The 12,797-nt window shown below is 41.9% G+C and overlaps 1 protein-coding gene across 3 annotated transcripts in view; it reads right to left on the bottom strand.

Annotated features, from left to right (window-relative positions):
- The window catches only part of Ltbp1 (latent transforming growth factor beta binding protein 1), a 379,032-nt gene that overhangs the window by 195,392 nt on the left and 170,843 nt on the right, over positions 1 to 12,797 (bottom strand). The gene's annotated exons all lie outside the window — the stretch shown is intronic.

The raw sequence follows: 12,797 nt of genomic DNA, 5'->3' as shown, positions 1-12,797 counted from the left end.
AGGACTGTTCCCAAAGGCCATCAGGCAAGGTAATGAAATCTCAGACTTATGGGAGACAACGACTGAGGCAGGAGGTTTGTAAAGGGCAAGATCATCTTACTGTCTAAGTCAGGGTCATCTGGCACTTCTAGATAAGGCATTGAGGAACTCAATAACTGAGTGTCGTGGGGGCTGGGATGGGAGCTCAATCAGCAAAGGGCTTCCCTTGAAGTACAGGACCAGAACAGATCCCTAGGACCCATGTAAGATAGAAGTTGAATGCAGTTTTGCTGTGTGCTTTGTACACAAGTATCAGGGGGACAGAAATGGACAGATCACTGGGTCTGGTTGGCCAGCCAGCCTAGCCTAGTTGGAGAGTTCCAGACCAATAAGAGACCCTGACTCAAAAAAAAAAAAAGGTAGACAGTACTCAAGGAATGACCATTGCAAAGCCTTGTTAACAAAAATACATATTCTCAAAAGAAGCCCAGACACCCTAATGCACGGTACATGGAGTGCAAGCTAAGTGTCTCTATCTTGACACCGCCCTAATATTTTACAGTCTAACCAGACTGGAAACTATGATTCGGATATAAAGAAGGCAGGAATTGGAAGGAAAGTCTGTACATGCTCCCACACAGGTCAATCCTCTTCTCCTTCCAATAGCTTCATAAGTATACATTCCATCAGTGATCAGTAAGCATCTCCATTCACACAGATCAGAAAGGACAAACAGCACACCCAACGAAGATGCACGAAGATCAGCTGTAGAGGCTCTGGGTACCTCTGACTTAGACCCAGGCTCACTTGCCCAAAGTATCTCAGTTTGACTCAACCTTGACTTCTTTTAGGGTCTTGCTATTTGTGAGTGAAGAGGAAAAGAGCCATTCATCAGCTACCACCAGATCATTTTGTCTCAAAGGAAGGAAAGCTGGGGATGAAAGGCCCTGCCATTGTTGCTGTATTACCCAAATGCTTCCAACTCAACCACCAGTACAGCAGATCAGATTCCAAACACTAGCTGGACCGAAGCCCAAGGTCCTGTATCCCAGTTGATTTCAAGAATCAACTGCTGGGAAAAATTGGACACTGTTGGTCCCTAGTGCAGGATGCTTTTAAGAGTTAATTTCCTAAATGAGTTCCATTGGAATTCTAAAACTTAAGCCACTGCCAGGTTAGAAGAAGAAATACTTCTGGCAGAAAATGGCCTATAATATGATAGAGTTTGACAGTAGGGAAATAATAATTACCGTATGGGCGGCGGAGTCATGGGTCTTTTACCAAATAAGGCCATGATTTCTGCCATGAGAATATTGCAATGAAGGGATATTTTCAGCCTAGAGAGTTTGGCTTATCTTTGAAAAATGGTATATCATACAAAGTCCAATTGTTTAATGAGAAATCCATGTATTTACCAAGTACACAACTTTGGAGTGTTTTTTTTTTCTTTTTAGCTCAGTGTCATGGTGCTGTGGGTAGACTATGGGATTTTCAGATGTTTCTAATTACCCTCTGTATACACCCAATAAAACAGCTGGCTCAAGATGTTATTAATGCCACAAGAAGATTCAGAGGGCTTGTAAATCATGCTTTCTTTAGAAAGGGACAGTTAATGCAGTGGCAAGTGGGGTGCAAGTTTTAATCTTGCTAAATAAGATTTTAGTTGTGAATATTCTAGTGTGTTTCCTAATCTGTTAGGGAAAGGAGAATGGTCTACCCTCCTCACTCTAAGAGATTTCCCACTTTTTCCCTCTCACCTCTCAGAGAGAAAAACCCTGATGAAAATTAAGCCAAGCTTTTGCACCAGAAAATCACAGAATGCCCCTACAATGTGAAACCAATTCTTCTTGAATCTCACTGGCATCCTTAGCTTGGTTTCAGTGTGAAGAAACCTTTCATGGCTTCATAAGCTGGTTTTGTTACATCCCTCCACCGGCTCTCAGGAGAAGGCACAGGTGACCATGCCAGTTTGTCAGCAATCATTGCCTGAGACTAAATTCAAGATAATGAAGTTGAGAATTAATCTATTCCTTCAGTTAAATAGAAAATCAAGTTTTAACAAGTGTACCAATGCAATGTCACACTAAATTGGCAATGGAGGGCAACTGGCACTTCCATTTTCTTAATTTGTGAGACAACCTTGAGGAACTAAATCTCAAACTTTCTAACTATTCTTCTTCATCTGGTGGTTGTTTTATTTCCCTGGACTGCTTAGCATGAAGATTATTGTATGGCTGCCCTCAAAAACATTTTCACATCACGTACAGTGTTAGTTCCAGAATGTTTTTCCAATAATACACAAATTGAGTCTCCTCTTGGAAGAAATATATATGTACCTTGATTGTTAAAAACTGGTACAAATACTGACACAGCCAATAGATGCAAAAGTTAGGCCAGTTCCTATGCCCATATATGCTGTAGGTATATGATGCATCATATAAATATTACGGTAGCTATGTTATGCTCAACATCCTTAAAGTTACTGTAGCCTCCAAGCCTAGAAGTTATAAGCCAGCAGTGGAGTGAAGGGCGCAGAGTAGGAGCAAGCATAATAATCCGTCCTTGTTGGAGATGCTCCCATCTCTTCAGGTTGATGACTTTTCCTCCTGACCACAGTTCTGGCTTCCAGAACATATTATACTGTTTGACTTCATCCACCTTTGCCAACAGGCTTGGCAATGCCCAAGAACTTCCTGTATAAGCAAGTGAAACCCACAAAGATACACATGGACCAAGCAGAGAGGCATGTCATGGAGACCACAGGATAACGATACAGGACAGCGCTCTGTGCAAACCCAGACCTGCCCCAACAAGACTAAATGTAAGCAAGGATGGATACACCCAGGAGGCAGAATGGAAGAAGCAGCAAAAAAGATCAAAAACGTCTATCCTTCACTCTCCTTTGATCCTGTTGTGTTGTTAGGGTCAATATGTGAAGGGACCACTACCACAAGAAGCATGCAGGCCCCATGAAGCATGATCCAGGCCTCAGGAGCCATGAGCACACAATACATTTACTACCTCACCCAGCCTCTACTCTACAGCACTGGAGAGGAGGAGGAAGAGGAGGAGGAAGAGGAGAAGGAGGAGGAGGAGGAGGAGGAGGAAGCAGAGGAGGAGGAGGCAGAGGAGGAAAAGGACAAGGAGGAAGGAGAGGAGGAAGAGGAGGAAGAAGAGGAGGAGGAGGCAGAGAAGGAAGAAGATAAGGAGGAGGAAGAAAAGGAGTAGGAAAAGGAGGAGGAAGAAGAGAAAGAGAAGGAGGAACTTCTTCAGAAAAGCGTATAGTTCTTTTCATCAATCTAAGAAGCCACATCTGCCTCCGGTCTGCTTCCTTCCTTGATCCTGAGGATCTCCCCAAATTTCAACATGTATACTACCACTTTAAAAGCCTGGAACTTGAAAGTCAGAGAGAGAAAAATACCAGGGTCCTCAGGCCAGTTCATAGGTCACCTGAACTAAACCCTACATGTTAAATGAATGGCAAGAAGTGTATCAGGAAAAAAAAATAACATCATAACACTGTTTAAAACTGAACTTAAAGGTCTGCCTAAAAAGACTCAGTATTTCCACAGGAGAAATGGGCAGGAATTCCATATAAAAGGGCAGCTGTACTAAGGGTATAGAAGTCGAGCTGTAGTTTTACCCAGACTGGTGAGTAGTATACTCTTGGCTTTAAAAATGTGTCCCATGTAAAGTGTTATGGGGAGTATACCCTTTTTTTCCTCCAGTTCATAGGATTGAACCTATGGACCTCATGTACTACAGGCAAGTTCTGTCCCACTGAGGTAACCTTCCAGGCCAGACGAAGCTTTTTCTCAGCTCTCTAGCTATAGAGAGACTATTCAACTGGTCATTTTCCTTCTGTGTTGTTCCCTGCCTTAGAATAATGAACTAGTTTAGGTTCTCTACATGTTCCCATGGCACAGGCCCTGCCGTATGAACCCCAGTGAGCATCACCAGAATGAGGTGCTGTGCTAGCTCCAGGGATAATGAGGTGAAACACACAGCCACTTTGCTTCCAAGTGTCTTCAAGTACATTGAATAAACATGCATGCCAACAAAGAGGGGAACCATGTGACACTGAAACTGTCTCAACCCGTGTCTGAACAGAAACAGGTGACAGGCTAGACAGAATGGATGAAGAGGAAGACATGCCTGAGGAGAGGGAGAAGTGGGAGGAAAGGCACAGAGGACCTGAGAATGAGGACATTTGGCATCCCAACGGCTCAGTTTGGCAGAAGTAGAGCACCAAGCATGGATGAAGGGACACAGTCAAAATAACAGTGAAGGAGCCAGACCGCAGAAGATCCTGGAGGCCCCAAAAGCTCTGCAAAGTAACATGATTGCACAGACCACACCACCTGGCCAAACTGACCAAGTGAGAAAGGACACACATTGTAACACCATGTTTATTTATTCTAGGCTTCCCTAACACAATGCCTCAAAGACCCCACTCCACTCTCTGGCAGGCCAGGTATGGCTTAAGAAGGACCCAGGAATCACAAGAGCTTTTCTTGCAGATACGAGTCAACAGTTGAGACCTCCTCCTACTTCTAAAGGTTGCTTTTAAAACCTGTCCTGGCTACAAATGCACCTTGTGATACTATAGGAACACCCGTCACCTTCCCAGCCCTGAACATCTTCCTCTCCAACTAAAGATGACCTTGTCCTCTCTGGATGTTACCTCTTAAAGTTAACTTGCTGCTTCTATGTATTTTAACTAACACATCCTTCCATGAATTCCTTGTTCAACCAGGACTTACCTTTGACCTTCTACACACATACACGCCCCCACACACGCACACACACACACAGATTCACAAAGGAATCACATACACCCATATTAAAAGCCAGCTTACCTCAAAATGACAAGTGACCTATCCTATATAGAGGAGAGTTGGAGCAAAGATGACACAGTTCTGCAAAGCTCTTTGTATAGGAATCCCCTTTGCTTTTGGTACAAATCACCAAGTTTCCTTCTGTCATAATTGCAGGGCCATTTCTTTACCTTCTTTTTCCATAAGAGGACAAAACTTGCTTGCTCCTCTTCTCTGGATAGAAGGCTGCTCTTCAGACACTACTCTGATTCCTAACACAGGTGTATAAAACTGAACCCTAGTTGATAGACAAAGTTTGAATGAAGGCGACTAATGGAGCCCTTCCAGACATTCTCTATAGCTGAGAGAAATCAAAAGCAGGCCCACACTCAGCCCTAATTGGGATGTCTTTATCAAACTCCCTCCCTCAAGACTTGGAGTCTTTGTGGAAGACTGTAAGTGCCAGAGATGGTGGATAACCCAAGGACACATTCAGTCACAAGATAGATGCACATTAGAACTCAGAGACTGTGACAGCACACATAAGACCTGCACAGATTCAAACAGATAAAACCTCAGCACTGAAAGGGGAAGTTGACACACAGGCCCACTGCTAATCAAGGAGCTATTTGCAATTTATACCTCCTGGGAAATGAAAAATCAGTTTTTTCCAATAGAATGTCACTGGTCTGTCAACCATGCTCCAGGGAGGACTTACGGCCCAGAAGTAGCTGGCCAACCCAAATTAATGTCATTTTGTGTGTGGTGTGTGTGTGTGTGTGTGCATGCGTGTGTGTGTGTGTGTGTGTGCGTGCTTTCTTTAGTTTTTGGGTTTTTTTAATCTTTTTGTTTTTCTTTTCGTTTCTGGTTTTTTGTTGTTGCTGCTGCTTTTCCTATTTTGTTTTGCTTTTTTGTTTTGTTTTGTTTGTTTTGTTTTGTTTTGTTTTGTTTTGTTTTGCTTGAGAGCGATAAAGAACACAGAGTTGGATGGATAGGAAGACTGAAGGAATTTAGGAGGAGTTGAGGGAATGAATATAATCAAAACATATTATATGAAAGAAAATGTTAGCTTTCGGCCTAGGCAGCCATCTTCCAGTTAACTCTCCAAAATGACGAACACAAAGGGAAAGAGGAGAGGCACTCGGTCTATGTTCTCTAGGCCTTTTAGGAAACATGGAGTTGTTCCTTTGGCCACATACATGCAAATCTATAAGAAGGGTGATATTGTAGACATCAAGGGAATGGGTACTGTTCAAAAAGGAATGCCCCATAAGTGTTACCGCGGCAAAACCGGAAGAGTCTACAGTGTCACCCAGCATGCCGTGGGCATCATTGTAAACAAGCAAGTTAAGGGCAAGATTCTGACCAAGAGGATCAATGTGCGGGTTGAGCACATTAAACACTCGAAGAGCAGAGACAGCTTCCTGAAGCGGGTGAAGGAGAACGATCAGAAGAAAAAGGAAGCCAAAGAGAAGGGCACCTGGGTTCAGCTGAAGCGCCAGCCTGCACCACCCAGAGAAGCACACTTTGTGAGGACTAATGGGAAAGAGCCCGAGCTGCTGGAGCCCATTCCATACGAATTCATGGCCTAGTGTATAAAAGAAATAAAGGACCCAAATGCAGAGTTTTTCCTTAGGTTCAAAAAAAAAAAAAGAAAGAAAATGTTAAATATTTTTTTTATTTAAGCACATTCATCAAGATAATATATATTTGTGATGTTTTCTCATAGAGCTCAGTGGAGGTCTCTGCTCAAATGTCATCTTACCATACCAGTCTTGTCTGAACTAGTAACCCATGCCCCCAGCCCTTCTCATTCTCTGTCCTTTACTCTACTACCTAGTATTTTATATATGTTTCTTATAGCAGATTATTTTTATGTGACTGCATACATATATTATGGTGGGAGAAATATAGAAAGGGACAGACAAAAAAAAGAGCACAAGTCTATATGCTGGTTTGAATGAGAACGACTTCCCAATAGGCTCAAGTATTTGAACACTTGGTCCCAAGTTAGTAGAACTGTTTGGGCAGGATTGGGGGGCGTGGCCTTGTTGGAGGAAGTGTGTCATTGGAGTTGGGCTTTGAGGGTTTAAAAACCCATGCCATTCCCAGCTAGCTTACTCTGCTCCATGCTTGAATGTAAAGGTGTGAGCTCTCCTGGTGTTAGCATTCTGCTCTAACACAGTGCCTGTCTGTCTGATGCCATGCTATCCTCCCCAACATGATGGTCATGGACTCATCACCTGAAACTGTAAGCTCAATAAACTCTTTCTTCTATAGGCTGCCTTAGTCACAGTATCTCTTCACAGCAGTAAAAATTTAACTAACACAATACACACACACACACATGCACACACATGTGCTCATACAGTATTTCTTATGGCAAAATACAAGTAGCATAAGCTGAAATGATCTTAACCATTCAAATTCATACAGCAACACATCTAAGTATGTTCACACTGCCGTGCATCCTTTCTCTAGAATGCCCTTATCTTACCAAACTAGAACTCAACCCTCATTTTAAAAAGTAGCTTTCCATTCTGTCCTCTCTACATCTCCTGTCAATAATCACTGGTCTACTTCCTGCATCCATGAACCTGACCACTCTGTGTACCTCAGAGAAACTGAATCACAAGCAACATGTCCTTTCGTTACCGGCTTACTTCACTTATCACAACGACCTCAAGGTGCATCCATGCAGCAGGCTCATTATGTCACATTACATGTATGTTAATGGTATGGGCGAGGAGGAAGGACTTTCCCTCTTTTGTTCATTGCTGTATCTCTAATGCCTGAACTCATCCCTGATATCTAATATATATTCAACACATATGTCAAATGAATTAAGATTTTGAATATCAGCCCTTTAAAGGTACTCTATAATTTAAAATAAAGAAGGAAATATCCTTCATTATGGTGTTTATAATTAGAAAATAAGATATAGATAGATAGATAGATAGATAGATAGATAGATAGATAGATAGATAGATAGATGATTTTTGAGCCAGAGTCTCACTGTGTAGCCCTCACTGGCCTAGAATTCTCAATGTAGATTATTAGGCTGGCCTTGAACTCACAGAGCTCCGCCTGACTCTGACTCTGCCACTGAAGAGCTAGAATTAAAGGTTTAATGTCACCATGCTCTGCCAATAATAAATATATTTTGGAGTTGTTTCTTTGATGAGTTTCTAGGCATTCTACATTGTCCAGATGACAGACAATCACTTTCTTTTACTGTTGTAATGAATTGCCTCTAAAACCCAGAAGGTATCCTCCATAAAATTTATTGGGAATAAAATACAGTGTCCGGTTAATCAAAAGGACCCCCGAGGCATTTTCCTGGATGAGCCTTAGGAGGCCAACACAATTCAGCTGGCAGAGAATGAATGGCTCTGTATTTGAACAAAGTTTTTAAATAATATGTTTCTCCACCCTGATCTGTTATGTCCATTTACTTAACACTTCACTGAGAGGCATCTTCTTCCACAGGAAGCTGAGTTCTAAGAGAGGTGGGGAGGTTTCCAACACAGAGCATGAGGTGAATAGAAGAACCATAAGGAGGCCATTCACTTAAAAAGTGGCCCTCCAAAAACACTGGCTTCCCACCTGGAAACAGTGAGCATGTCTCTTTTTCTTCTTCCAAATGATTACTAGGTATCAGCATCACCTTTCTGAAAAGCTTCATTAGTGTGTAGTAAAAGTAAAGTCCAAACGTCCAAGCCTAAAGTTGAAGGCACTCCACAGCCTCAAGCCAATCAATCTCCCACTCAGACTCATCATTTATTATTAAGTCAAACTAGTTCCAGTTCCACAAAACCACCTGCGCTTCTGTCTTCATATCAAATCTAAACTTCTTCCTCCCCACACCAACACCCCTTTCCCCTCATTCGTTTATATAAGAAGACTTTACAGTGTTTAGAGCTTCATTGCCCCCCTCAGTCAACAATCACGCAATGCTCACTGACTCCCTGTGACAATACACTGAGAAGGGGAGACAGCACAGTGGGCTATATGGAGATGCATAGAGGGACACGCCTCCTCTCTCCAAACATCCTCTGCCAGCTGGAAACGATCCTTCATCTCTTGTCCAGACTCCTGCTCAGATGATCTACCTTGGTCTGGGGTTCTTTAAGCATCTTCTTCATCTCCTCTCTAGAGCAGTAGCTTTATGGTTTCTTCATCATGTAAAATCTAATACCCCACTATATGCATAATTACATGGTCAGAGGAAGCAACTCAAGATAGCTCATTGTGTAAAACCTAGTCCCCTGCTTTATGCATAAGTATTTAATACATGGTCAGAGGAAGCAACATGAGATAGCTGGCGGTACTCATGCAAAGCTACTTAAAGTCACCTTCAATCAAGCTAAAAATGCCCCTAGTTCTTACATCTGAAGAGATTACAGCTGCTACCACTGAGTTCTCTTAAGTGAAGTAACAGACAGGAACACGCTTTCTAAATGATCAGCTATGTTTCTGTAGTTACTTAATGGATGTTCACGGGACAAGGGTTCTTAGAGGAACAGCACAGCATAAACGGGTGACAGAATGGTTCCTGCTGATTTTCTATCTCGTCATAAGTCAAATGGCAGTTCGGCAGTCATTGTGATATTCTGCCTGAGACACCAGTAAGTCTTCAGCTGCTCTTTTGTCAGACTCACAAATACCTGATTTTCATCACACACACACACACACACACACACACACACACACGGTTAAGAAGACATTGACACAGCAACACAGGATGGAAAAGGCCAGCCCACCCAACATTAGATAAGTTTTCATTTAAAAAAAAACAAAATGGAGGAAAGAGGGAAACGGAGATTAAATTGCAGTCACTGGAAACAAATCGGTATAATTAGAAATGTGCCTTACAAACAATGTACTCAGAGTAAATCTTCTGTTCTCCATCCACTTGGTACAATGTCCACCATGAGTTTGTGCTAGAGAACTACCCCAGCTTCTGATAGTCATCTCCACAGAGGTCTGTTCCTTAACATTTGTTTATGTATTTATTTATTTATTTAGTGTTGCTGGGGCCTTCTAAGCAAGCATTCTGCCACTAAACTATAGCCCCAGCCCAGAGGCCTCACTTTTAGTCTCATTAAGTAGAAATTCTACTTCCTGATTCTCCTATTGCATACTCATGGGCAAAGATTAGAAGTACCTGCTGGCTCTCACATCTGCCAGCTCAACACATAGTGTATACAGCACAGAAGGCCAGCCTGGAAAGGCAGGGCCTGCTCCAGAGCAATCCTCTGCAATGTCCATTGGTGACTGCCTGGAGTGGATGGGGTAGCTTGGGACCAGAGAGCATCTAGGACCAGAGTATGGCTATACTGAAGTCAAGATTCTGGCCTTTAAGTACTAGGCTCAGTTAATTCAATATTCTCCCTCTCCCTCCTTGATTCATACACTCTCACTCTCCCTCCCTCTCTGATCTCCCACCCCTCTCCCTAACCCTCTGGTCCCTGAAGTCAGACCCCTGGGAAGCAAGTATGCAGATGACATAAAAAAAACAATACTTCCACTTTTAGCTAAGCAGCTGGCTTGTGTGTCTAAGCCCAGCTCACTTAACTGTCTGTGCCTGTTTCCTTCTTGCAAAAGTTGGGTGGCGGTAAGATTTGTTCCACTCCATTCAGAGAAATGTAAATCACCAAGAAAATGTTACAAATTTTGTCTACTGTGACTCGTTTCATGAAATGCATCCTGTGAACTTCATGTGATTTTCTTTGAATTGTTTTGGCTCCTTGGGGCACAGACCCACAAACTTGAACTTAGGATAAACTCTGCATACCAACTGCCACTGGGGCACAGCATCTGCTCTCCTACATCCCTACACAGCAGCAGACGGAAGCCCTATGACACAGGCCACAGGGCCCATGAAAACTGAAATTCCTCAGAAAAGCACGCTGGGCTAACCCCTTTAGTACTTTCAAATATAGCAAGCCAAAGTCAGTTAGCAATCTATGAGCATTTGAATTTTCCTCAAATTATACTATTTTTCCATACATATATCTTATTTGTCAAAAGATGTATGACCTTATACAAAAAGTACACAGTGAGAGAAAATGAATTAGAAAACTACTCTTTACAAATAATAAAATTATATTACACCAGCAAAGTCCATAAGAGACCAAAACATGTAAATAATATTTTTCAGGTTGTTTGTGATATTGAAGGATCACGCTTTATAAGTTTGCTGAGTCATCTCTTTTCAATAAAGATAAATTGCAAAACATGTTCTTTGACTTGTCTAATATTTGAGCTGAAATAGAACAATCAAATAACACTTTTTTTTTAATTAGGGAAATGAAAGATTTCTCATAGTTTCCATTGAGAAAGTACTCATTGTAAATAGAGATTTTAAATTTTTAAATTGTGCTTAAACTTTTGAAAAGTTAAATGCCAACGTCAATCCTTTTTGTGGAGGGCTGAGATCTGATTCTGAACTGCTTTTGCAAGTTACTGTGTGAGTGCAGTACACTACATTCTCAATGGGCTGTGTGTGATCTGCCCCTAAACAACTGGGCAGCTGCCAAGGAGAGTGTGCAGCGTGCGTTAACAAGCAGACTTCCTCTGTTTCTCAATGCCTTCAAATATTTAGTTTCAAAATGAATATAGTGCAAGCCAGAAAAATAACTACCCATTCAATTACCTCGTCCCTGCTACTGTAAACATTCACCCTAAAAGCCAGGGGGCTCGGACAACGCTAATGACCATGGAGGGGGAGCAGGGAGGAAGGAATCAAGCCGCAAAAAAAGTGAAATGAGAAAAGGTTACCAAAGTCCAGTATCTCCTGTCAGGAATTATCCTCTCCCTTCCTCTCCTTGTTAAAAGAAAGGAAAAGAAAAGAAAAGCAAGACTAGAAAATAATACTATTTACTGCTGATTTTAAAAGATGACAGAGAATTTAAGTCAGTATTCGAGCATTTGCCTAGCATACACAAGACTCCACGTTGAATCCCCACTATGACTGATAAATAAATAAATAAATAAATAAATAAATCATCTCACAATGGAATATTTTAAAGGTAACTTTTAGGAGTCACTACATATAATTCTATTTACTTTAGGGATGAGAAAAACTGAGTCCCCAGAATCCTAAATGGCATGTCCTATGGACTCCCTGGACCGCAACAGAATGAAGCCTCCAGTCCAGTTATCTGCTCCTCACTTCAGCACACTTCCCTGGCCTGCTAAGCACTCTGTGCCACTTGGCATCTCATAGCTCAATCCTCCTTAAAACGTTCCCAAGTACACCAGTCTCAGCCAGGAAAATGACAATACCTGGTTCAATCATACCCGTGGGCACATACTTTTTTTCCTCAAGTACAAATGATCAATAACACTGCTTCAGCCTCATTTAGAGTTCCCACACTGTAGCAGACTAACCAAAGCACCAGAAAGGGCCTTCAGGCTGCCCTTCGTATTCTGTCTTGACAAAAATCAGTTTGAAATAGCATCCCTTTCCTGAACCCCTCAGACACACAGTCCCAAGACTAAACAGCAATATTCCATAAAAAGACCAGATCTAGCCAGTGTTATTATCTGTCTGACATTTCGGTTATTCTTGTGAGTAACTCAGAAAGTAACACGGGTGTCTGGATTATTTGAGTACACATGGCAAGCCATAATTGGTCAAAAAATAATAAAAGGCCTTTTTCTGAGTGACAAAAATACTGTATTGCATGATGGCATGGCAGCATGACAGCTTTCAGTAGACCGCAATGCTTTCTCCACTTACAAAAATGCAGAAAAGAAACAGAATTTTAAAAGAGGAAAAATCCCATTTATGCAGTCAGTAACTACTAGTTTACATTTAAAGTTTTTGTGGGCTGACGGCAATCCGCTAGTCTCTCCCCTGTACATTCATCTCATACACCAATCTACAACTCTGCCTCATGATACAGAGCAGACCCGTGGCAGAAGAAACAAGTCCGCGTCCTTCCTAAACCAAAGTCCAGATTTTGACGGTTTTTAGAGAAAAAAAAATTAGGA

This window comes from Grammomys surdaster, unplaced genomic scaffold (assembly GCF_004785775.1).
Source record: "Grammomys surdaster isolate TR1022 unplaced genomic scaffold, NIH_TR_1.0 227, whole genome shotgun sequence".
Classification (NCBI taxonomy): Eukaryota; Metazoa; Chordata; class Mammalia; order Rodentia; family Muridae; genus Grammomys; species Grammomys surdaster.
This window is presented reverse-complemented; position numbering and strand designations above follow the sequence as displayed.